Source organism: Mustela lutreola, chromosome 12, assembly GCF_030435805.1.
Source record: "Mustela lutreola isolate mMusLut2 chromosome 12, mMusLut2.pri, whole genome shotgun sequence".
Lineage (NCBI taxonomy): Eukaryota > Metazoa > Chordata > Mammalia > Carnivora > Mustelidae > Mustela > Mustela lutreola.
The window spans coordinates 9470629-9498125 of NC_081301.1; the positions used below are offsets into that span (position 1 = coordinate 9470629).

The 27497-nt window shown below is 42.3% G+C and overlaps 1 protein-coding gene across 18 annotated transcripts in view; it reads left to right on the plus strand.

The window, feature by feature from the left end:
* MAPKAP1 (MAPK associated protein 1) overlaps positions 1–27497 on the plus strand; it is a 244724-nt gene that overhangs the window by 148192 nt on the left and 69035 nt on the right. The gene's annotated exons all lie outside the window — the stretch shown is intronic.

The window sequence follows — 27497 nt, forward strand, 5'->3', positions numbered from 1 at the left end:
GCCATATTCCAGGGGAACGATAAGAGCTGTAAAAAATGGCAGAGGAGAGCAATTGAATGGAGCAATGAAAATCTGATTCTCATAAAAAAGAGAGAGAGAGAGAGATGCTGGTAGGGGCGGTTGTAGATGAGACCTGCTAGCGTCTGCAAGCAATTTGGATGCTTGCCAGGAGTCATTGTTCACCCTCGGCTGTGGCGGCTCTGTCCAGATGTGCCAACTGCACGTTTCGGCTTTTGCCAGCTGACTGCGCCGTTTGATAACCAGCTCTCTGGATGCCCATCACTGGCCGCAGAGATAGAATTAAATGATGATGATCTTCCCACAAGTTGGGAGAGGAAACAATGCATATAAATCTTGATTTCATCTCAGCATGAGAAGTCTTTATCCATCATCACTCATAATGAACAAGTCGTTAGCTGGGATGAATGGTGTTCTGGTTTTTCCAAACACCTCTTTTGTTCATTTTTTGGGTGACTTTTATCCATTGCATGGGGGTCAAACCTCTTTACATTTAAGGGATGATTGAAGAGGCATAGCCTCACCTTCCCAGGGGAAAGTAGATATTTGGGGGTTCTAAGTGCCAATCTAGTAGCATTTAAACAGGTTCAGATATTTAAAAAGCATTCATCTTCCTTTAGGATCCTGTTTTTTCCTTGCGTTTTGACCCTAAGTTTTTTACACAGTAGTGCATTTGGTGACACATTCATTGTATTCAAAGATAGCATTATTCCAGGTTGTCCAAGAGGAGTGGGAACCAGCTTTTTAAACCTTCTTAATAGAAATTCAGCTGTTGCAGATTTTTTTAGACCATGAAACCTTTGTGAACTCGCTGAGGTGCAGCTAAACCAGTGTCTTTGCCTCTGTCTGCAGCTCTCTCTTTCCAATTGTGTACCTATTTATCTGTGTCCATCTCCAGCAACCACGTTTATCATACACATGGTTATTTATGTTCACCTTTGTGTACACATCCCTGCCATTTCCATCAGAGACTTTGCCATATCCAAAACACAGTAATCTGCATTATTTATTCCTTTTCATGCTACAGAAGTCATTTGAGATTGATGTATTTACATAAATTACTGTCCATTTTCTTAATCCAAAAAGCTCTATAAAATGGGAAGCTCTTTCTATTGCTTTATTAAGTCTGGTCTCATGAAACAGAGGATCTCCAGTTTAACAAAAATGTTGATTTAAGGTTAGCGTGGTAAAGCTGGTGTGTTTGGTGGTTTTGAACTTTGTGTTGTGGAGTGGGCTTGTTTTGGAGGGTAATTAACAAAAAGAAGAAAATCGTCTTGTCATAGGTGGAAACACAGTATGTTTACTTTTAAAAAAAGGCTGTTAGTGCTCACTGTTGGCTATGAAATACTTCTACACATTATGACACCTGAACTCGGTCCTGAACTCGAGAACTTGGTGGCAGGAGATGCCAGGCTAGAGACGTTCAACCTCCACTTGCTGTCTGCGGCGACCCCTGCAACCTCTGCGGGAAAGGGGCCTGCCTCGCCCCATGTCTAGGACAGCAGTGGAGCGCTCCGCCCTCTCTCCAAACTGCTTTTGCCTGATGGAGTCCAGAGCAGCACTTGTCTCTTTGCTGCTCTTACTTAACTGAAGTAAGAGGCAAGATTAAACAACATGGGTCATGTGGAGGCGAGAGTTCTCACTACTCGTTCATTAGGGGTTAGTTGCACTACAAACAAGGTTTCAGAAATCCTTTTCCAGGCTGACAGTGCACTTCTTTTGCTTACTCACAAACCTCTAACTTCTCTTCTCTTTTTTCCAGACCGACCATACAACTTTCCATTTCACAGTAATCATAAATTGCGAACCAAAACTATTTTATTATGAAACCTAGATGTGGGTTTAATGACTGTTCTAATGTTTAAGTACTCTGTTGCCCTTCCGTCTGGCACTCCCCGATTTTCATTTGTAAAAAATTGGAAGGTGGCAGATATCTGAGCAAAAGAAGTCTTCTTTGTTTAGGTAGATAGGTTTGTCAGTGGAAACTCATAGGGGTTTTTTTGTTTTGTTTTGTTTTTTGTTTTTGTTTTTTGTTTTAACCCATAGGGTTTTAAAATATTTTTGCTTGGTATGGGTAGACTATCATTATAGGCACTTGTAACTGATCTAGAATTTTGACTTGCATTATTTGTAATTATCATCATCATAACTATTTATGAACACTGCAGGGTTTTTTCTATTAATATTCATGTACTGAACCAGAGTAATCTTTTCACAGTGTGTTCCAGTCAGTTCTCTGCTTAAGGCCCATTTTTTTTTTAAAGCCATTTTTAAATGTCTCTTTTAAAAAAGTTTCTCTGCAGCTTTTCATTTTATTACTGACCCACTTGACATTTGGAAGCTACCTGCACTGGCAGAAAGTCCCCACTGTTTAATAAGAGAATTGTAAATGGAGAATCTGGTTTTGGAAGAGTTAGCTGGAACCTCTTTACTTATTTTTATAGTTGTGTGGGTGAGTTTTTGACATAATGAAGAGTAGCCAGTCAGGTCCCTTGATTTAGCTGGTAAAATATATGGACCTTGTTATTTAGTGAGTAAAACCCTTAGCCATCAAGTTCTCCTTTGGTCAAGTTCACCCTCATAGTCAGTGACCTTCTGAGCCTCTTAGTATTTTGTTGTTATTTAAAAATACTGTCACCCACCAACCTTTACCAGCCTCCTGAAGCATGGTGTTGGGTATGGCAGGAATGCTTAAGAAATGGAGGCAGATACTATTTCAGTTTTACATTGACACAGAAATATAGTTAACTGTTGGTCTACAAAAGAGAGAGGGCTTTGACGTGGGATGTTCCAAGCAGAATAGTTCTCTGTGTGGCTTTGTTATGGGATTTGTTGTCATTTTGAAATGAAGGTGTTTTTCTTTATCATCTGCTGAGAGATTGAACCAGAAGCATGTTAACTTTTTCTTACCTTTGTTCATTCTTGCCTTTCAATGTGAAAGACAATTTTTATTAATCTGAAAATCCTTTTGAAATGTTCTTGTAGTAGTATTAATAAAACTTATGACATTCATTTTTGGTTTTCCCTTATAAAATTTCACCTAGATTTTGAAAGATAAATGTTAGCTTTGTTTAGAGTCACAGACCACCCTATTGTTTGCTAATGTGCTGTGTTTTCACAGGGCACCTAGAATGTCATTAGTGACATGGTCTAGACTAAGACTCCTCTCCATTATTCCCTAATATATTGCTAGGATCAGAGAAGGTGAGCAAACAGCAATCGCAGGGTGCAGGGTTCTGATCAGAAAGAGGGCTAATGATGACATCATTGGACTCTCAAGTTTTATATTAGAGATTCATGTAAAATGTACATTTTGATCCATACTATATTTGTACTTTCATTCATCCTGTATTCTCATGTGTCAGACCTATGCTGGGTACAGGGAGACAATGGAAGGCAGATTTACAAGGCCCTTGCTGAGGAGGAACTTCCATTTTAGAAGGAAGGTAAATATGAAGAGCTGAGAGAGAGAATAGTAAGATGCAACATATAGGATGGTAAGGGAATTCCTCCCTGAGAAATTGACATTTAAATTGTGACTTTCACATTTAAGCTGTGAAGAGTTGGGCAGGGCCAGTGTCATTCAAAGCCGTGGCTATTAAAGGCTTACTATACTTTAATATAAAAAGAACATTTCAGATTTTTTTGTAGTTAATTTGCTTCACTCTCTCCTCCACCCACCCTACCTACCCAAAAAAGTAGTAAAATTGACCCTTGACTTGTTTCCTGGGCAAAGTCCCCATCCATGTCTTACCCATGAGCAGATCCTCTCGGTTTTACCTCCAGAATACATCCTGAATTTGTTCAGTCTTTTCCATCTCCCCTGGGTGAGTCCAGATTGCTATGGCTTTACCCAGACTGTTGAAATAGCAGTTTTTCTGGTTTTCCTGCCTCTACTCTTGTCCTCCTCCTGTCTTTTGTCTACACAGCAGCGAGAGGGTTCTTCTAAACTATAAATTAGATCATATCTGCTCTACATCCTTCAGAAACTTTCAGAATAAAACCCAGACTTTGAACTACTATAAAACACTGAGGCCCAAAGAGGGGAAGGGACATACAGAGAATATGAACACAAAGAAAGAAAAGAATTGGGAAGAAGTGCAGAATTGATCATTGCAATATGAGAAATATATACAGACCAGGCGGAGAACCTGGGAAGCCAGGGTAGGATTTGGAGCCTGTAACTTAATGTGGACCTGCTCAATTTAATAGACAGCAACAGCAGAGCCAGTCTCTGACACCCTTTCTGCAACACCTCACTTGGTAGGCCTTAACTGTCATGCCAGGTAGACCTAGAAAGTAGCATACTAATTATTAATTAATTATCAGTGATGTTTTAAGGGGATTTGTATGTCAGGAGAGGAGTTCGCTTTCCACGATACATGGTTCCTTCCAATGGGGTAAGAGCTGATTTATTGAGTGCCTTTGTGTACTTATATGTACTATCTCATTTAATCTGCAAACACCCCGAAAAAGTAGATTTTGTTATGCTTGTCTTACAGACGAGAATTTAGAAATGCTTGGGGGAGGGGTGTACGTTAAAATTAAGGAACCATTGAGAACTATGTATGTAACCATATGCTTACCTCTCTGAGCCTTTCTTAGCTCTAAAAGGACTTCAAGTTACCCAAATTTCCACAGTAAGTAAATAGCAGAATCTAAACTGAGCCCAGGCTTTTCTGACCTCAAAGCTCATACACTTTTTATTGTACCATGTTGCTTATTAGAACCCTAATGAGAGAACAAATTTAAAATTCTGTAAACAGAAATGTTCATTGATTCTAAGATCTAAATGCACTAGGGAAGTGCAGCATTTAAAGGAACCCTGTGGTGAATCTGGATATAAAACCAGGAATTCTTTTTGTAATTGCACAGTTTGTCTGTATTGGTGTCAGTTTTAATGTTTTATGTCTGGCTTTCTTAAAGCAACATACACCTGTCCTGAGCTGCCCTGTAGAAAAGAGAAACCCATATGTTTTAGAGAGAGTCGGGTCTCTAACACTCTTCTAACCTGAAATGTTCTCTAAAGGCTGAAGTAAGCTAAAGAATCTTCTTGCTGTAGAGTTGAAGATTCTTCCTCCTTGTGTAATTGTAGAGATGGAAAATCTAGTAACTGTTCTTCTATGAAAGTAATTTGCGAACTGGAGACACAGACATGTGGTTTCCTTATGCTGTAGCAGGTAATCCTTTAAAAGAAAAAAGAAGAAGATGAAGAAGAAAATGTAAATAGGACTGTTTAAATGTTCTTAGTCGGGGCACCTGGGTGGCTCAGTGGGTTAAAGCCTCTGCCTTTGGCTCGGGTCATGATCCTGGGGTCCTGGGATCAAGCCCCGCATTGGGCTCTCTGCTCAGCGGGGAGCCTGCTTCCTCCTCTCTCTCTGCCTGCTTCTCTGCCTACTTGTGATCTCTGTCTGTCAAATAAATAAAATCTTTAAAAAATAAATAAATAAAATAAATGTTCTTAGTCAAAAAGGCAGTAATTTCTATGGAAAACTGCTCCTCCTCATGAAATAATAAATAATCATGCCAGTGCCACTCATGCACGGCGGCCGGATGAGATGTGAGGACCGGGTACTTCGTATCCAGTGACCCAGTGGGAAAACGATAGAGAAAATTAGGGCAGCTAAAGTGTTTAAATGTCTAACTCAGAAATGCCCCGGGCAAGAAGCTCCAAGTTAAATATTCCTCTTTCCCTCTTCTCTCTGCCTTTTTATCTTGTTGTCTCTTCCCACCTGAGCTTCCCCCTGTCTCGAGTGCTCTGAGGCTCCTGATGGATCTTCTTGAGAATAGAGCAGAGCATGTTAAAGATGGCATTGCAGTCAACTATTTTATCTAGGAAGCCTGGAAATTTAGAGAATTTATGTCAGGCAAAAATCTTTGGGAACCACTTTAGAGACCCAATTATTTTAGAAGGGTGTTATGAGCTCTCACAACCGCCACATCAGAAAAACCTGAAATACATCATTCGCCAAAACTACATTTGACCAGCGTTTACTCTTCCTGCTAGTCGCTAATCTTTCAGAAGTTCCTCTTCCATCACAAAATCTATTCATTCACGCCATCTGGGGCAGTCACAAACGTGGATTAGATTAAAGCAAAAGCCGAATGAAAGAAAGAGGAAAGACCTGTTCTCCTGACAGGCTGTGTGGTGCTGCAGGAGGCACATGTATTTTGAAGTCAGAGGAAGGACCTCTCTCTGGACCACTAGGGACTAATTCTAGAGCATCACTAATTTAATAATAGCTTTACAGGAAAAAAAATAAAGAAAGAAATACTGCATTCAATGTACATATTGATTGTAAGCTGTAGCCTAATTTTAGAGATGTTATAAAGTAGGAAAAAAATGCATCTTAGAATGAAGAACTATGGTAACAGAACGCATAATCCCGTACTTACCTCTCTGAGTCATGCTTTCCTCAGCTGTGACACAGGAGAGGTTGAGGGAGGGGTCACCTAGGGCACTGTGGGAAGGGGCAGGTGTGCTCTACAGCTCCACAGTGTGGCTCTGACAGACCCTGTTGACTTCAGTGGTTACCGTGCCTCGCTTCCTGCTCTGGGCCAGCCCTGTGAGAAACCCAGTGAGAAAACAGATTGAGAAAAGGGGGCAGTAAAATATGGCAAATTCACAAGGAGAAATACGTAATCTACTAAAGCAGCATAGATTAGGGAGTACTTAAAACTACTGTGTGAGACAGGGCCTGAGGAAAGATGCTCTGGAGTAATGGATTTGGTAGTTTTTTGAAGATTAAATAGAATTTTGCCAGATGGGTAAGTGAGAGGAAGGACATTCCAGGCAGAGACATTTTGAGACATAGTAACGGAACACGGATATCCCAAATGAGTGGAGCAAGAACAAGGCAGAAGGTCAGCTGCAGAAGCCAGGCAGGGGCCAGATCTGATCAGACCAGGCCCCATAAGGTACTCAAAACTAGGAGAGCTGTATTTGCTTACTGGGGGCTTATTTTGCAGCAGACACTGTGTAGAAACTGGGGATTTTGTTAAAGCCAAGAAATGGTCCTTCCCCTCCCAGAGCTTACTGTTTAGTTCTTCCGGGAGAAAAACAGGGAATTACAATACCATGCATGTGATCAGAGGAAATAAGTGTAGGGCCTGGGCACACACATTGTGGGAGGGGAGCCCTAGTCTTTGGGAGTCAGGGAGAACCTCCAGGTGAGACCTGAAGATGGTGGAAACTGACCAGATGAAGAGAACTGGGAAAGAGCATTTAGGCTGAAGGAGTGAGTTGAGAGAGCTTGATGCCTTCTGGAAACCGCTTGTAACTCAGTATAATGAGCAGTAGAGTAGGAGTTAGGAGGGTGGGGCATTATGAGGCTGAAGTGGTCGTTTGGGACCAGGTCATGTTTGTAAACCGTGTTGAATTTGAACTTTATTCTGGTGGCAGAGGGGAACCATTGAAAGGAGAACAATATAGTCAGAATTTCTTTTAGAAAACACACTGTCTGCATGATAAAAATCGATTAGAGGACATAAAACAGGAGGCAGAGACACCGGTGAGGAGGCTCTTGAGGACTCAATCCAACGGATGATGAGGCCTGAATTAAGGCGTGGGGAGAAGAGGATGTGCTCAGTACAGGAAGCAGAGGAACGGACACCATAGTTGAATCGGATTTCTTTTATTAGAGCTAAGTGCAGTTTGAGGAGAAATACCTTGAAATACCTTGAAGCTGCCACCCATTCTGGTGTTAATATTAAAACGAGGGGGTGGTAGAAGACAGGCTTTTAAAGATTTCTTTTTAATAAAGTAAATGCTTGTTGAAAAAAAAATCAAACATTTAGAATATGCATGAAGTAAAAAGAAACCTGTGTCAAGGTTTCTTCTGACTTTATTTGGTATGAACCCTTGGTTTTTTATCCAGTTCATACATAGACAGACATACAGGCTCTAAGTTTCATGTGGGCAGTACCCTGTTTTTTGTTTTTTTGTTTCTTTAAATCACTATATACCCAACATCTAGCAGAGTGTCAAACAGAAGACACTCCATAAATGTTTGTTAAATGAACTTGTAAAAACTGTATCCACGTAATGATATTTAAGGATACCACACAGTGTGTATGGTTTTGCATTTGTATTTCACTCAGTATTATGTCATAAGCTTTTGACTATGTTAGAGCTAATATTGCAGTTTTATCTTGCTAGTTACATTTATTTAACTTAGCTCTCTGTTGTTGGGCATTTGGATTATTTCCAAATTTCCAGTTTTACACAAACAGAGTGAACAATCTGGTATGAATATTCATTGCACGTTTGTGCTAGATGTTAAATATGGGATTGCTTGTCAGAAGTTTGCTTCCTTAAAATGTTGAGAAAAACAAATTGCCCTTTAAAAAGTTTATACCAATTCTTTGACACTCTAAGAATATATGAGAGCCTCTTTTCCCACCCCCTTACTAACACCGATGTTATCAATCTTTAATTTTTGCCAAACTGATGGCTAGCAGTTAATATTGCATTTTAATTTGCATTTCTGGGGCTTTTGTGTAAAGTTAAGCATTTTTAAAGTGTTTTTATTTGCCATTTATCTTTCTAAAAGATAGTTTTTAAGTCACTTGTTTTAGTGGGAAGAGAAATTGAGAAGCCTAATTTCACAAAACTGTTTTTAAGAAGGACCCTGTAGTTTAGCATACATTTCACCCTCCCACTCCCTTTCCTGCCCCAGTAGGTGTGTGTGTACACACACACACACACACATACCCCTGATATAGAGGAGAGGCACACATCCAGCCCAGGCCATTTTACTTGTTTGCCTTTCATTCACCAGCAGAGCTTCTGTTTATGTGCTTGGAGAGAAGTAGCTGATAATTCACTAGACTTCGGTTCACCTCATTTAGGACCTTATGTTGTTACTTTCCTGCTTTGTCACAAAACTATTTGAAACAACAGACTTCCTGTTAAATAGTTTATTTTAGTCTGGTACGTGTATATAGTACTTAGAAAATGCATCATAATCGGAAGTCGGAAATGTAGACCAAGAAGTTGTCACCCCTTAACAGGTTTATTTTGGGGAGGCACATCTAAGGACACGTCTGGCAGTATTATAAACAGCACTGGCACCAAGGGCAACTGTGGGGGGTTAATAGGGACCCTGCATCATTCTTTGCCATGTGCCTGGTGAGTTAACTCCTAGAAGTTTCTGGGAATGGTAGCAAGTGGGGAAAAGACTGCAACCAACAATCAGTGTCACAAAGTGGGGATGACTAATTTGCTGAGGACACCGTCGAGACAGATGTTTAATTAGCTGAAGTCAGAGTGGATAAATTGGGAGAGGACTGCCTATGCAGAGAGATGCCCTGTTCCCTCATCTCTCATTTAACTGGTTGGGTTTGGGTTTTTGTCCTTACCGTTTTCTTTTTGAAGGCAACGTCCTCAGACTCAGGGGAACTGTGAGGGGGAATAGGAGAAAAAGTACCCTTTGGTACATCTCCTGAACGCTTACTATATTTTTGTATTTACAAAGACCTTGTGAAATAGACATCATCTATTTTTTATGGTTGAGAAAACCAAGGCCATTTATGTTTGTATTGTGCATATGTGCACACATTCTTGTGTGGATTGCTAATGAGTGACATAGATGAGATTTGAACCTGTACCCCTTGATTCTTAAGCCCAGTGTTTTTTCTCTGTACTGCAGCTTTCCCATTTAAATTATAATGCAAGTGAGAGAACTTTCTGGAATAAAAGTAATCTGTACATTGACAGGAGCTGGTATCACACAAATGTATACATTTGTTGGAACTGTCAAATGGTACTCATAAGATTTGTGCATTTCACTGTATGAAAATTTTACCTGAAAGTAAAAAGAGAATCTCAAACAAATATTGGATAAAAGTTAAGCACATTGAATGTACTGTTGTCTGCTCACTGCTTTGAAATGCATTTTTTTTTAAAGATGCATTGGTGGATGGATATATGATAAAGCAAACATGGTAAAATTGCCAATTGTAGGATCTAAGTGGTAGGTATATGGGTTTTCAATGTACAGTTCTTTCAACTCCTCTGTTTTAAAAATGTTTATAATAAACTAGGAAAGAACTTATAAAAATAAAATACATATATTTTAGGTTCTGCTTATTAATTTAAATTTCTGAACTTATAAATAATTATCTTTGTGGCATGGAAAACACTAATCTTTACTTCCTATAGGGTATTTTATCTTTCATTACTTCATATGTTAAAGGACATCTTTGCGGTCATAGTTTCTTCCATGTACCTGTGGTTTTAAGTAGCATATAGAGTTATGAAAATATAATAGTTGTTACCACTTAATCGAATATTAAACATTTGCCAGGCAATCTGCCAAACACTTTCTAGTCATTTCTTTTAATCCTTAAATCGAGTGAATTGGTTGTTATTTTTGTTTTATAAAAAAGAATACTAAAGCTCAGAGAGTCTGCAGGACTTGTCCAAGGTCAGACAGCTAGTAAGGAGAGGAACTGGGATTTAAACCTAGATGTATGATGCCAAAGTTCATATTCCTCCTACTGGCTAAGGTCCCCAGGTCCACATGTCAGTGGAAGCAGGTATGCTTTTCTCCCTCGAGAGACCAAGTGCACCTGCTTCATTCGGACGTGGCAGCATGATTCAGTGGAAAGAGTACGGGCTTTGGACCCAAACCAGCCCAAATCTCCACCTTGGCTTGCCTTTCCACACAAGGTATAAGGTTAGACAAGTCATCAGACCTTTTTCACTTTGGTTCTCTTTTCTGTCAACAAGGATAATAATGCCTACCTGGCAGGGCTGTTGTTTTGTCTGGATGCATATAAAACAGTACATAGTAGTTCAGTGGATATCAGCTGCCTTTATCCCTGTTGCTACGATGGCACCAAGCACACCATAAAATCTGGCTTTTGAGGTTTTGGTTTACTTCCTTTTCTGCCCATATGACTTGGCTTTTGCCTGTGTCTTTTGTTTGCAACGAATGAAGTCTGTGGAAAGCTTATACCCTGTGATAGAACCAGCCTTTGAATTATGTTTGGATATGGGTCTGCTGGAAGCACCCTTTATTTTGAACAAGGAGGAAACTAGATCCGGAGAGCCAACTCTAATGATTTTTGACTACCAAGAAAACCCATGTCAGGTATGTAGGGGTGGTTAAATGGTCACAGGCACATTTCGTCGTGTAGCAAATATCAGCAAATTTCATTTACTCTACGGAAGATTCTAGAGAGAAAGCGAACAAATTACAGTTATCTGTAACAAACATGTTTACAGGCGATTATAAAAAGCCTTTGTATTAAGAGCCAAGTAGCTCACAAAGCCTGTTGCTGCTTCTTAGAAAACATTTAAAAGGGGAAATATAATGAAACATCTGTGTGATTTTTGAGGAATGATTACAGAAGTTACAGGGAGGTTTGGAGTGCTGTGTCTGTCCCTTACACTCTCCATGAAGAGTCTTTGTCTCCCCCAGAGGAAGCAGACGGCCTGTTTCTTCAGGCAGGCCATTCATGAATTTATCCTGTTAGTAGCTGTAAGGAAAACTCTTCCTCTGCCAAGGCTGGGTTTGGCTATTTTCATGAAAAATTATCACTTTATATGAGCTGCAGTCTCATAGAAGACCTCTTTCAGGCCAGCCCAGAGACCTGAGACACCCCACTTCTATCTCACTGTTTTCAGAGGTGTGACACTAGAGCCAGTCTTCCTCCCTTACACAGTTTAAAAGGCAGTTTTAACAATTACAGTGACAGCTTTCCACAAGGAGTTTTTCCTTTTTGAGTAAGCTACAAATGCCAGTACTTTCTACAACACCTTTAAATGCATTAAGAAAAGAAGAAAAATAGCTAATGAGTCAGGATATTTCTTCTGTCTTAACAGTGACAGTAGTACCCAGAGACAGAGATGACTTAAAATCAGGAAAAGGCATTGGAGCGGCACTAGGAGGCAGGTCTGGGGAAAGGAAGTATCAGCCCTTACTTCTCATTACCTAGCTACTGATCACAGTCAGCAAGGTGGATGGATTTTACTGTGCCTTCAAATCACTTTTTCAAACAGAAAGTCAGAGAGATGTGATTAAAAGCCCAAGTGCTACAGAAGATACAGGGTGGTCTATTGGAGCTCCTCAATCTTCTCCAAAACTGTCATCACTGGATCATAGAAATATTGAATCATAACAGAACCCCAGCTTCCCTTTTTTTTTTTTTTTTTTTTTTGCACACTACATTTAATAGAACAATGTGAGGGGCACCTGGGTGGCTCAGTGGGTTAAGCCTCTGCCTTCGGCCCAGGTCATGATCCCAGGGTCCTGGGATCGAGCCCCTCGTTGGGCTCTCTGCACAGCGGGGAGCCTGCTTCCCTTCCTCTCTCTCTACCTGCCTCTCTGCCTACTTGTGATTTCTGTCTGTCAAATAAATAAATAAAATCTTTAAAAAAAAAAAATAGAACAATGTGAATTAAGATAAAAGTAAGACAAAGTATGATTTAAGTCTAAAAAAAATCCTCAAGTACAGTGTATCCAAATCCAGACTCATCACTCAGTAAATATTTATGGGGTCTCTGCTACATTTTAATCAGTGTATAAGGATGGCAGGGCCTGCTCTCAGCTCTCATTTTAGTGGGGTAGAGAGTCAATAAAAACAGACCACCCAGCAAGTACTTTTGATAGGGATACTCCCTTCTGGCTTTTAGCATGTCCATTTTCCAACTAAAAGGACTTCTTTGAGCCTCCAGTTTTGTGAGCGCTCCTCCTGAAAGGAGTCCCTCTTGCCTCCACGATCGGGCATTACCTCAGTCTTACCACTTTAGCAAATTTCCACGGATCTGCTGCTACTCGATTACCAATATCACACCCTGATGCAGGGAGACGTGGACAGGACAGTGATGGCTGGATGAATTCGTGAGCAATGAGTGACTCATCACACCCAGAGCAACAGCATCAGTTAAGAGGTACAGGCTGTATCTCAGCATTGGAAACTGCTAGAGGGAACATTGTCCCTTAGCCACTCAGCCTTGCATCAGAGGCGCCATGGGCCTGCCCTGGTGAGTTCCTAATACATTGATCTTGCCAGATGTTGTTATGTACCTTACCAAGGAAAAGGACGAAGACCCTCCTTTGCCTTTGGGATGAGGGGAATTGAGCTTTCATTTGAGTACAATGAAAGTCCTTTGGGGAGAACAGGTTCCTTTTTGTTTGCCAGTACTCTAGCTGGCCTGGAGTTGGTGACTAACATATTTTGTGAAATGAGCAAAGGAGAAGCAGTGAAAGCCAATCTGCAGCCCACAGCTGCTTTGCTCCCTGCCAGCCCAGACCCAAGGCCACCCACTTCCTGTTCGGGAATAGAGTCACTGCACTTTGGTTATTGGAGATCAAACTTCCTCTGAGAATTAAATCATCGAGTGAAAATGTAAATGTCTTAAAAATGAAACACAGTGCACATCAGTTGAAATTAGTGTTGCCTCCCAGGTTCCTAAGACATGAATCTCTAATGAGTCCTTGGGGAGCCAGTGGGATATAGCAAAAACAGACATTTTAAGCAATGATAATCAAGTAAGGGTGCCTAACAGGAAGAAGCTACTGCAAAAACCCTGTTCCAGTAAAAGAAAATTAAAGCAAACTCCTTTCCAAAGCATGGCTGTGTTTTGTGTGAAACGTAGAGCTCACGCAGATTCCTTATCTCCCACAGCAGAAGTTAAACTGTATTATCTGATATTTATAATCATTTTTTAAAAAGCTGAGTAAGGGGGCGCCTGGGTGGCTCAGTGGGTTAAAGCCTCTGCCTTTGGCTCAGGTCATGATCTCAGGATCCTGGGATCGAGCCCCGCATCGGGCTCTCTGCTCGGCGGGGAACCTGCTTCCCCCCTCTGCCTGCCTCACTGCCTACTTGTGATCTCTCTCTCTCTGTCAAATAAATAAATAAAATCTTTAAAAAAAAAAAAAAAAAAGGCTGAGTAAAGAATGCTAATAAAAAATAGGAAGGTGAGTACCAGAATAAATAGCCAAAAATTTTTGAAGTGATTGCCTGTAAGAAGGGATTCAGGGAAATGCAGAGAATTAACTTTTTCACTATAGGACTTGTGGTGTTATTTACTTCTATATACAGCAGCCGCCCACAGGTCCTATCCCTGTGCTTTAATAAAAACACCCTTTTTTGGGTGCCTGGGTGGCTCAGTGGGTTAAGCCTCTCTTCCTTTGGCTCAGGTCATGATCTCAGGGTCCTGGGATCAGCCCCACAGCAGGCTCTCTGCTCAGCAGGGAGCCTGCTTCCCCCTCACTCTCTGCCTGCCTACTTGTGATCCCCACCCCCCTCTCTCTGTCAAATAAATAAATAAATTTTTAAAACACACACACACACACACACACTCCTTTTGTGCACTGGAAAAAAAATTAAATAAAAAATAAAACTGTAAATACAGTTGACCCTTGAACAACACAGGTTTGAACTGCATGAGTCCACTTATGTGCCGATTTTTTACAGTACTATAAATGTATTTTCCTTATGTTTTTAACATCTTTAGCTTTGTTGTAAGAATATGGTATATAAAACATAACATATACATATGTGTGATACAGACACCATATCAAATATGTTCTAATCAACTGTTTGTGTTATTGGTAAGCTTTCCAGTCAGCAGTAGGCTCTTAGTAGTTAAGTTTGGATTTTTGGCTATCTGGGGGATCAGTGCCCCAACCCTTGTGTTGTTTAAGAGTCAACTACACAGTGTAAGAGGTACATAAATGATGAATATTGGAACATGAAAATATTCAACAAAATTAAGATGTTTAAAAAAAGGAGTCATCTATACATGTTCCTTTGCAAAAAGTAAAAATAGTTTTTAAAATTTGTAAAAAAAGAAGATTGCTTACTTTCAAATTCTAGAGCTTAGAAAGATTTCATTCTTTCCCTTGCTCACATGGACTTTATTTGGTAACTTCCTTTCTCCTAAAAGCCACAATCCATTTTATTGTGTGGATGTCAGTTTTCTGTGAGAATGCTGTTATTAAATAGTTGCTTCCCATTGCAAACATCTCCAAACCTTTTAAGACCAGCGTGTTAGATGAGTATAACCATTATAGTGTGATTTTGCCAACATCTTGTCTCTGTGACCTGTTTCTCCGCAGGTTAAAGCGCAAGCTATTAGCTGAGTACTCTTGTCCCATCCTAAGAATGACTAATATCTCAAATATAAATGAAAACAGCTGCTTTTCCATAACATTAGAGTTCCAAACAGCTGTCACATGTACATTTTGACATTCTGGTTTTTTGTTTTTGTTTTGTTTTGTTTTTTCCAAATTGGGACAAAAATTAGTTTACTGAATCACTTATCTGGTTAAGTATATCATCTAACTTCTGTGGAAAGGTGGAGAGGAGGTCAAGGAAAAGCCTATTGAGCTAGAATGTAGCTATCCACAAAGATTCAAACTTACTTAAAATGAAAACCCTGCGATGAGACCCCTCTGTGCTGAGAACAGAAGGTCTGTGGGGGCTGGCGGTGGCTGCCACACCAGTGCCGCCCTTGCCAGAGAGCCTGCTTCTCGGCTGACAGCCATTGTTCTCTCTCTAGCTACAGAGACCGTGCAGTGCCACCCCCTTGTGTCCTCAACGCCTGAATCTGTGCTGTCTCATCTTCCGCAGCCCTTGGAGGGTTTATTTCAGGGATTACTGGTGTGGATCAGAAGACTGTGCTCCCTCTATTGGCTCAAAGCTGGCCCCACCACCCCTAGCTAGGTAACCTTGGTCAGGTCATTCTCCCTCTTCCGAGTTCCTTGCTTTATATTGCTCCTTAGTAAAATAAAGTCGCAGCTGCTTGGTAGTCTTAACTGTGGGAGCTTAATACCTTAGATGTTCTAGAAACATCTCCCTGGTTCTACTCTTGGCTTCTGTTATTCTTTCTAGCTCTCTAGTAGGTTTCTTAGCCTGTTTGAACTTCATTTTCCTTATCTGTAAATGAGAACACTGTCATCTTATAGCATTGTAGTTAGAATTAAATGGAAATCGGTGTGAAACACTGAACACTCAGCTGTTATTACTTTATTACTCAATAAATGTTAGTCCTGCACCCTCTCTTCAATTTCATTGTTATGAAACCCAGCCATATCACAATTTTGTGATATAACACTTTGTTTTTTAGGAGTATGACTGCTTTGACTCAACAGAGACCCTAGCTACTAGGAACCCAGCTCAAATTTAGCCCATGTTAGGTATGGCCCAGAATGTGTGCATCTGTCTGCCCAGCTGCTCATTTGAGCTTTTCCAGGGGTCTGAGGCCCCTTGTCAGAGCAGCAAAGCCTCAGTGAGAACATAGGTATGCACATGTAAGAATGACCTAGCATTCCTCTGGAGGCTCTGCATCTGGAGCTGGATAGGCAGAAGGGTTAAAAGCTGGAGAAACTTTTGTCATAAATTTTCTCTTCAGCAGGACTTCCCAGGGAACATCTGACATTAGGAGAGAGGAAATGCTGATTGGCCTCGGAGTCAGCTGAAGGAGACATGAGCTGCAGTGGAAGCTGCTGGATTTACTGTTATTAGCAAGGCAAATGGAAAGCCAGCGGGGCAGCCCAGCTCCCAGATAATAGATGTAACAAGAAGGAAAACTCCCAGGAAGGAAAATGGCTGGCAGCCGCGACTCCTCTACCTCCTCCGCGGCCATCTTTTCTCTATTGCTTTTACCTTTTTGGTTTGTGTGTTTAGCACAAGGAGAAGCATATTTTAACATGTTGGGTTGTCAGTCACCGTTGGTTTAAAATAGGATCTATAACTCAGCTTCTTGCCGATTTGATAGATTCGTAGTTAAACATGGTGAAATGTGTAAAATTGTACTAATGTAGTATGAAATAGCTGCTATTTCCTGAGCACTTACCACGCACCAGACTAAGTGCTTTACATTGTTACTATCTCATTTAATCCATGTAACAACTTCACGCTCTAGAAATTATCACCATCCCCAGTTTAGAGATAAAGAAACAATGCTTAGAGCACTTAGGTAATTTCCCAAGGTCTTAAAGCTTAGTGGAGCTGGGATTTGAGCCATGCCATTAAGGTCCTACCAGTCCAGGGGAAAGTATTGAAGCAGGAGCCCAAATGGCTATTATGGGGCCAGACAGGGTACTAGCAGTAAGCAAAGTGCTTACTGACGCCTTGAAACACAGCCCTAGCTGGTACAGTGGTGCTTGGAAAGTGGACAGGTAGGCAGAGAAGAGCTGAGTTGGCAGGTGGAAATGATCTCTGAAGGGTCTGATTCCCCCAAAACAGGGAAAAAGGCAGATGGGCAGTTGATGCCTAAGAACACAACTGAGGGGAAATTGCAGGTCCAGACATCAGGGACCAGGGAAGCAGATGATGGTCAGCATCCAGGGACGATCTGTGTTCCACGCGGGTTCAGGGCACAAAGGCAACAGGTGAGCAAAACTCGTGTTGTCAAAATTACCTCTAGAAAAAAAATCCCTTTAAAAATTCCTGTCAGGGGCACTTGGGTGACTCAGTTAGTTAAGCATCTGCCTTTGGCTCAGATCGCGATCCCAGGGTCCTGGGATTGAGTCCTGCAGCAGGCTCCCTGCTCAGTGGGGACTCTGCTTCTCCCTCTCCCTCTGCCCCTCCCGCTGCTCATGTTCTCTTTCTCTCTCTCTCTCAAATAAATAACTAAAATCTTTATTTAAAAAAATGTCTGTCAGAGGCCAGCATACTATAGTTTTCCTCATTAAGTCCAACATGGCTAACCTCTTTTTCTAGGATGAGAACCAATGAAACTAAAAATACGTATCTTTAAATGCTAAAATCAAAGTACTTGTCACAGAAAGACGTTCACACTTTAAGAGGAGCTACAAAACAGATACTGCCATCCACCCAATTAATTCAGTAAGTCATTCTTCAGATATTTGCCAAGCTCTGTAACTACAAAGATGAGTAAGACTCCCCCCCCTCACAATTCACTCTTGGGGTTCACTGAATCACTGAGAGTCATGGCAAGGGAGATTTTACAAACTATTTAAATTGTTCTTTTGGTCATTCTTCACTCTCTGTTTTTCCTCATTTTTACCAAACAATTCTAGTTGAATTCAGGTAAACTACATGTGTAACTTATACACAGATCCAGGCAGGTAGGTGGCATCAAGAGCAGGACCAGTTTTCTGAGAGGCACCCTGAGAACCCAGCAGGTTAGTAAGCCCAGGGCAGGGTTCTGGGCAGGGCTGAGCTGGGGGCAAGGGCCCTTAATCTGAATGAGACATGAAGGTCAAGGCCAGATTAAAGAAAGGAAGTCTTGTTTGGGGTTGGCTTTAAATTACAGAAATTTTGCCTTGAAGCAGAGCCTGCAGGTGTGAGGAACATGAAGTGGCAGACTTTCCTTATTATGGGGAAAGGAAGCGGGCTGTTCTAGGAGCCTGGTAGGTCCTGACGTTGACATGGGGGCAGACAGAGAAACACATATGCAAAAGGTCCTAGAGGCCAGATAAGACTTAGAGAATAACCATGATATGGTTATTCTGTGATACTCCATGAATACTATGCACTGAGCAGTAAGGAGACCAGTTCGGCTGGCTTACAGAGGACATAGACGGACAATTAGGATGGATAGAAGGTCAGGAGAACAGGGTGAGGAAGTTGTGAAAGGATTTTAAGCATGGAGGTGGTAACCTTAAGAGAGCACCCTCTGACAGTAGGATAAAGAATGGATGGCTGGAGGCCAGGAGAAGAGTTGAAGACCATGACTGGGAGCTGGACGATAAGCAGTGCAAGGGTGATGTATTAAATGGGTAGAGTCTTTGGAACTTGGGAGTTGACTTCCTGTCAACAAGGAGGGAAGGCTGAGTAAGAAGTATTCCAGACTTGTGAGTGTCCTGTTCACTACTCTGAATCTTTGGGGCCCAAATGGTCCTTGTATCGGTAGTGCCTACCCCAGGATTTAGCACAGGGCGGGTTCAGTAAACGTTTGATGGACAACTGAGATAATCCAGTATCACTGGAAACCCAGTGACAAGGAAAAAGAGCTCATTGAGTAGAGAAGGTTAATATGTTTGTAGTTGGTTCTCATGTGAAATTAGAATCAATTAAGTGCTTGGAGCTCTCTTCACTCCTGCAAAGGCAGTCCTGAGCCACTTATTGTCAGTGGTACTTCCTTGGAGAGTTGATAGAAGCCCCTGTGAGGCCCTGCAGACTATTGTCCCACCCAGGGTTACAGCCCCTTCATCGGGGCCAGTGGCACCCAAACGGTGAGAGAACACAGTCACTCCTGGTGCCTCACGCCTTTCGCTCAGTAGCCTGTCAAGCACATGCAACTATTGTCTTCATTTTCAGAGGCGGAGACCAAGGTTCTGAGAGCTTTAGTTTACCCAGGCAAGTCTCTGGCATGAGCAGATTTGAATAGAAGTCTTCAGATTCCACTGTATCATAACAAAGTCTGCTGATTGAAAACAGTTGGCCCTAAGCATGCTCTCCATTGACTTAGGTTGGAATCACTACTTTTTTACAGCTCAGAAAAGGCTACAGACAAATGAAGTCTTTTTGTTTGCTTCTTTTGTTTTTGTCCTTAGGTGTTTGTGACTAAATTCACTAATTTTGCTGGCTGTCAAGACTGTGTTAAGGAAAATGGGTTTGAACTGCTGTGGTTTTTGAGTACTGGACTGGATGTCAGAAACCTTTGCCATCACGGGAAATTCTGTCACTCTGGATTTACTATCTGTTCCCCACAGCTGAATTCCTCAGCAGTGTGATTTAGCACCCTGGCTCCCCATCAACCGGTTTTGGCATTTATTTGAATGCATTACTCCACTGGTTTCCATAAACTATTTTACAATTGTTTAAAATAAATGACTTTATTTCCACAAAAACCATCTGTATTTCTTTACAGAGTAGCAGATAACTGTACGTAAAATTTGGTAATGTCACAGTGACTCAAGTTAAGAGAAACAGATTAGATTGAAAAATTGAATGCTAAGGGACAGTGTTAAAGGTTTCCATCCTCTGTAACAAGTGATACCTGGATTTGAAGGCGGGGGGGGGGGGGTTGCTTCTTTTTTTTTTTTCTTCTTTATTTTAAAAGTAATCCTAGGACTCCTTTCTCCAAAGGGAAGTACATTCGTGCCAGCTGGGTAGTGGACTCTTGAGCATTCCTATGTCGTTTCAGCACTCTCTCTGCCTGGAGTGGTGTGTGGGAAGCTCCTATCCAGAAGCTTCCAGACTTCTCCACGTTTTGGGTTATCCGTGCCTTATCTCTTCTTGTTCTGATGATGGTGGGTTCCTAGGCTGTGTGTTGTAGCTCAAAGAACTCTGATAGGAAGCACATTGGGACAGGTTGCTCTGGTGAGAAAAGGCAGGCCTGGGTAAGGGAACTGAACTGATGCGGAGGCGGGCTTGGCCCCTGACAGGTGTGGTCTTCCATTCTCTAGCCAGTGCCCAAAGCAGCACAGATCTCCACCAGCCCTGTTCATCCCCAGGAAACCCAGTCAGAGTTGGGGTTCTATTGTGATTCTCCAATCTGTGGGGACATTTGGAGTCAGCTGGAAGTGGAACTTCAAGTCTTCTCTGGAGGGCGAGGTAGGTAGTCAAGGTGGTAGCCAAGTGGGCCGAGTTTCCACTTAGTCATCCAATAGACACTGAAGCACACTTTTTGCTGTGGCTGCCCCATGAACGCAGAACTCCTGAGTCTGCGCTCCACCCGCATTTTGCGTACAGCTGGTATGAAAGACAGGCCCAACCAGAGACCTTCCTAGTGTGGGTTGCACGGAGAAGTGCAGAGGCAGTGGTACTCGATGCAGCTTTGACTTCTTGAGTAGGGGAAAGTGAGGACCAGAGACGTGAAGTGAAGGGAAGACTACTTCAGATAGAGGAACCAGTATGAGCAGAGCACAAAGGGTTGAAACAGCATGGTTTGGAGGATATTTCTGGATTACCGGATCATTAGGTGGGAGGTGGGAAAGGGAGGGAGATGAGACCAGATTGGCGGACCTCCAGAGGTTCCAGCCTTTGCTGAAGAATCATACCCCACCCCCCGCCCACCCAGTGAAGCTTGGACAGCAGAAGCGGAAACCCAGGCATATGATCTATGGAGTCCTTGGAACAATTCTTTTTTTTTTTTTTTTTTATTAATTTGACATACAGAGATTACAAGTAGACAGAGAGGCAGGCAAAGAGAGAGAGGGAGGGGGGGAAAGCAGACTCACTGCTGAGCAGAAAGCCCAATGCGGGGCTCGATCCCAGGACCCTGAGATCATGACCTGAGCCGAAGGCAGAGGCTTTAACCCACTGAGCCACCCAGGCTCCCCCCTTGGAACAATTCTTAAGAGGGAGGTGCTGGTGCGCCTGAGTGATTCAATGGGTTAAGCCTCTGCCTTTGGCTCAGGTCATGATCTCAGAGTCCTGGGATCGAGTCCCTCATGGGGCTCTCTACTCAGCAGGGAGCCTGCTCCCCCCCCCGCACCCATCCTGCCTGCCTCTCTGCCTACCTGTGATCTCTGTCAAATAAATAAATAAAATCTTTTAAAAAAAAAAAAAAAGAGGGAGATATTGTTATTATCCCTCATTTACAGGTGGGAAAGCAAGGCATAAAAACATTAAGTAATTGCCCAGGGTCACACAGCTAGTAAGTGGTGGAGCTGGGAATTCAAACCTGAGCAGTGTGGCTCATAACCACTAGACCGTCTCAAATGTGTTGGGGTCAGCATGGGTTGGAGGGCACTCCCTAGAACACACACAGACATATACACAGACACATACACACATTACTGAGTTTAGGGCAAGGATCAAATCCACACTTTCTTCCCACCCTCCCAAGCTACAGGGAGGGACTCGGAGCACACTGCCTCTTGTCTGAAAGCCTGAGCGGAGGTATCAGGACTGTCTTAGAGGGAGAATGAATAGGGCAGACAGAGACAGTATGGAGACATCCTTTGTTTTCCACAGCCCATCTAGAACCCAGGTGGAGGACAGAGCAGGCATAGTTTTCTAGACTAAGGTGATAGAGGAAGTTGTCGGGTGGATAGTCTGACTCATGATCTGCAGTCATGGCCTCTCTGCGGGCCTGTGGGTGCCAGCAGCCTGGCCTCAGATGTTCCAGTCCTCTTTACATGTACTGCCCAGCTCCTTTGGGCAGCTCTGGAAGCTTCTGTGGTCCACCCTATGCCTTAACTCTGGACATGGGAACCCTTGAAGAGACTCTATGCCATTTTTGTTCCTGGGCCACCAGCTGCTTAGGTGTCTTCCCAGCAACCACTGAGCCCGCATTACCTGTGAGAAGCCAGAGATAGTGAGAGGGGAGTCCAGAGGACACAGTCCATAGTCTGACCTAGCTGGAATCACCTCTCAGATTGTTTTTTTTTTTTTTGGAATTGGATTTTTAATGACAGAAGTAATACCTATGTAAGATAGAGATCTGTGAAGTAAGAAAGCAAAAGCCTTTGTCTTTGCTACTATCCCATCCAATGCACAGAGGTAATTCTAGTTAACAGAGTAACCGTGAGAGCAGTTTGGCTGATAGCCTTCCAGATTGTGTGTGTGTGTGTGTGTGTGTGTGTTGAAAACACACACACACACATGCATATATATATATATAGTTGGAGTTTTACTTTATTAATATGGAGCATACTCTAGCGCCTGGGTGGCTCAGTTGTTAAGCATCTTCTTTCGGCTCAGGTCATGATCCCAGGGTCCTGGGATCGAGCCCCGTATCGGGCTCCCTGCTTGGCGGGAAGTCTGCTTCTCCCTCTCCCACTCACCCTGCCTGTGTTCCCTTTCTCGCTGTGTCTCTCTCTGTCAAATAAATAAAATCTAAAATATATGTATATATTATATATATATATATATAATCACATATATATATATATATGGAGCATACTCTATACATTCTATATCTTTTTAAATTTAATAATGTGTCATGGAACTCTTCCCGTGTCTTATTAATTTAGCTTATTTTGTTAACAGCTACATACCATCCCAGTGTATAGATATACCGTCCTTTATTTAATCATTTCCTGCTGGAGAATATTCAGACTGTGCAATTTTTGATTTTAAAACTGCTACAGTGAACATCTTTGAACATATATCATTGTGTACTTGGACTAATGCTTCTCAGGATAGATTCTTTTGTTGGGTCAAGAGTCAAGGTTGTTCAATTTTAAATGCCACCTTGTTGAAGTCATTCTATTGAACAAAGATTATTGAGCACCTACAAAGAGCCTGTTGCTGTGCTAGAGCTCTGGGAATACAGAGTTGGTTGTATTAAAAAGCCCCTCCATCCTCATCCTCAAAGATTTGCGGGAGTAGGGGGAAACAATGACAAATAGAAATGCTTCTAATCCAGCATGCTCAATACACTGAGAGAAGCAAGGCCACGAGGAAGTTGCAGAGAAAGGGCCCTTGATTCTGGCATTTGGGCAGGGCTGCAGAGAGGAAGGGAGATGCCAAAAGGTGTGCTTCCCTACTCCTCCCGGGAGCCCATCTGTGAGACTGGGTCTTCAAGAAGAAATTTGTTCTAAAGAATTATGATGCTCCTGCATTTTCTCCTACACAAAGGAGGAAATCTCGGCTATACGCCCTTTCCTTTCCTCCTCTTGGCACTTTCTGATTGATGATTGGAAATGATGGCAATACATAAACTATTTTTCTTTTTATTTTATGACCCGGTAATAGCAGTAACATATTTCCAGTAAATGTTTTCTATCGCAATAAAAAAGTTGTAACAAGACTAGAAATGGGTATAGTTAAACCCTAAAGAAATCATACTTTCGGAACTGTGGATTGAGGCAGTAACTCTGTAAATCATTTAACTTGGAAAAGGTCCCTTTCCACCCCAAAAAAACTTAGGGCAAGCAGCTGGTGTTTACTTTAAGTGCCCGTCGGATAGGTGTCTGCTGTGAGGGCTGGGGGAGGCCTCAGTTTTGAGCCCCTTAAGACCAACTACTTTATTTCTTCCCACCTCATTTCCCACCTAACACCTTTACTCCTTTCTGAGCCAATAAATCATCTCAACCTTATAATTCTTTTTCTCAATCCCTAAATCAAGAAGATTATAGCATGCTCTTTCTGGAATATGGCATGTTAGTGCAGTTAAGAGCGTAGGCTCTGGAAACACACACCTGGATCTTGTCCTGGTGACACTTTGGACACATGACATAACCACTCCACATTTTCCCCCCCCTCTATAAAATGAGGAATATAATGGGGCCTCCCTCATAGAGTTTAATGATTCAGAGTGCTAATGCACGTAAAGTGCTTTTGTTAAGGGCCAGGAAAGTCCTCAATGTTGCTCACTGTTGTTTTAAAAATGGGCAAATTGATGATTTTGTTAAATTTGAATAACAGTGTAACAGTCAACATTTATTGAGTGTTTATTATGTCCTACGCATCATGTTACACATAGTCTTTGCAGTTACTCCACAAATGTTTATTTTTTTTTTTTTAAAGATTTTATTTATTTATTTGACAGAGAGAGATCACAGGCAGGCAGAGAGGCAGGCAGGGGGGCGGGAAGCAGACTCCCTGCTGATCAGAGAGCCCGATGCGGGACTCGATCCCAGGACCCCGAGATCATGACCCGAGCCGAAGGCAGCGGCCCAACCCACTGAGCCACCCAGGCGCCCATCCACAAATGTTTAGATCAGCTAATGTACCCAATGTGACATAGCTTGTAAAAAAAAAAAAAAGCCAGTATTTTAATCAAGTTCTTTCTGACTCCAAAACCATTGTCCACCTTCTGGGCTTAGTACTCTGTGGGAGCAGAGATGATAAAACTCATCAAAACTACTCAAAAATTGTTCTGTCTTACACAGTCATGGCCTCCTTTGGCTAATAAAGATTTTAGAGCAGAGAGTGAGCCCCAGGGCCAGACCAAAAAGGAGATATTTCCTTTCCCTAATTGTAGGGAGAGCAGCCTGCCCTTCAGCAGATCCTTGCTTTGGCCGTATTACTCTTAAGAGAACGGATGTCTGCTTTTTTCTGTTTGTCTGGTGTCCTTAACATGCTCTGAAAATTAGGTCTTTCCCGGCCTTTGTCTTTAATTTCTGATTCTGGCTGACACCTTCATTAATGGTCCAGCACAAGCTTTCTGTCAACTTGAAGACTACTGTGTAAAAGTGGTTTTGCTGTCCTATCAATAATGGTCATAATTTCCCCAATACTCTCATCAGCAGTGAATTGAGTCTTGCAGCAAAGAAATGGAAACCCCAGTACAGTGGTTTTAAAGTGATTTGTCTTGTAGACGGCGTCTTATTTCAGTAAAATCAGGTCAGTGCGGCACTGCTGGGTCAGATGTAAGTCTGATACAAATTACTTGGAGGAAATTGATCATTTGAACGTTAGGTTATTTTTAGCTACTGTAGCTTTTTAATATCTCTCTCTTTTTTTTCTTTATTTACATCTGTTTTAGTAAACTTTAACCATCATCATCAGGCAAATTAAATGTCTTCTCAATTTCAGCTAAGCCTGTGACTAGAGGCTACCCACCAGGAAGGCAGGAGCCTTCCCTGCATGGTTTTGGGGTTGGCCATAGTTCTGGCCTTGTTTAAACACTTAGGCCCACTCCTCCTCATCCTCCGGGCGACCTCCGTTCTGGGCTTTGTTTATTGCACAGACTGGCCCCTTGACCAGTCTGTTCTTCATTGCTATTGAAAGTTAATGGGGGCAAAATTGCATTCCCAAACATTTGAACCTGAAGTGGCCAGGGCCGAACTTAGTTGATCTCTGGTGATCGGTTCAATTTAGTTACGATTTTTTGCCATTAGGCTGGGGCTGAATGATGGTGATTTGGTTGAGGCCAAATGTCTGAAGAAAATTGGCTCTCTGATAAGAGTGCTGTTATCAGAGGGGGCTCCCTTCTCATTTACATTTAGATGAGTATTGATTATTTATTTACTCAGAGAAGTGAGATTCGTTTCCAATCTTATCTTTCTCGTCTCTGCTTGTCAGCAGAAAGAGAGATAGAGCTCCTGACATCAGGCCAAGATAACAGCACTTTGTAGTAAAGATAAAAGTTGGAATGGGCCTTTTTCTAGTCTTGACTGAAAGGATAAGTTTTAAAAATTAGAACTGATGGGTCATGCTTTCAAAACCTTTCCTGAAGGTTTTGCAGTTTAACTAGGCAGGAGAATTGGTTTATTGGAACAGCCTTGGTCTTTCTTCTTTTGTAATAGGAATTGTATTTAATTTGATTATATTCGGCTGTTTCACTGTGAGCAAATTGTGTATTGGCTCAGAAGAGGCTAAAGTGTGACCTTATTGTCATGTCAGCTTGTTCCTTTTTTATTATTTAAATTCCAAATTATCCAATCTGAGCCTCAGAGGGAGTATAAGCTACAGTGGCTATCACTTGAATATAATTCAGTGCTTACATTAAGATCAAGCAGAAAATGATTATAGTCTCCCCTAGAGGAAGAGTTATAAGCGATGGCACTGACACTAAACGCAGACATTTCAGAATAGCTGATGTTGGGTCTGAGCTCTGTATTGACAGCATCAGCTTGTCAGTGGCAGCTTTGGCTTTAGTGAGGAACTCAGGATTCCGCCAGCCCCTGCCATAGAGCAAGCGCGGCTTGGCACAGTTTGCCTCGAATGGGCCTCCCTGCCACCAGTCTCCTCCAACCCATTGTCCACAGTGTCCCTAGAAGAATCTTAACACAGTGTAAAGCTGATTATGTCACCTCCCTGCTCCGTTAGCATCTGTGACCAACAGACCTTGACCGATAGTCTGGGCCAAGTATACCAACCCACTTCCCCCCCCCCCGCGCCCCAGCAGAACTGAGGCCTTTTCCACGCTGAATGTCTCCTGGTCCATGTGGGCTCTTAGTACCTCCTTGGTTTTGGACATGTAGAAATGCAGTTCTTCTCCTCCTGCACTGGCCCTGAGTCCTCCTTCAAGACTGTGCTCAGATGTTTCCACCTCGCTTGCCTCTTCCGTGCTAACACAGCACCTCATCCATCCCTGCCTGAGGACAAGCGCTGACTTGGGCCCTTTGGATAATACCTGCTCCTGTGTGTCCTGCCACCTCTCTCCCAGTCTCCTTGAGGGCTGGAATTACTGATTATTCATCTCTGTGGCTGGGTCATTGTTGATAGGTTTGTTGTATGGGTGTGTGGATGGCATTGTAACATTGCCTGTCCTTTGATATCTACGCTGCCACCATTGGCTCCGTGACCTTTACTCATCATTTTTAGATTATATTCTTTGACCCTGAGCTTAGGGAACCGTAGGAATCCTGGCTGCTGAACAAGTCTCTAGTCATATAGATTGAAAGCAAGCTTGTTTAAATAGATAGTCTCCCGAGGGACGCCTGGGCGGCTCAGTTGAGCTGCTACCTTCGGTTCAGGTCACGATCCTGGGGTCCTGGGATCAAGTCCCCCATCGGACTCCTTGCTTGGAGTCCCTCTGCCTGCCACTCTGCCTTCTTGTGCGTGCTCTCTCTCTCTCTCTCTCTCTGACAAATAAATAAATAACATCTTTAAATAGATACGTACCCTCTCCCACCCTGCAGCCCTACCTTGGACACACATGATAAAGGATATGACATCTGTTTGATGCCAGCATTCTCTGCCACCCAAATCTT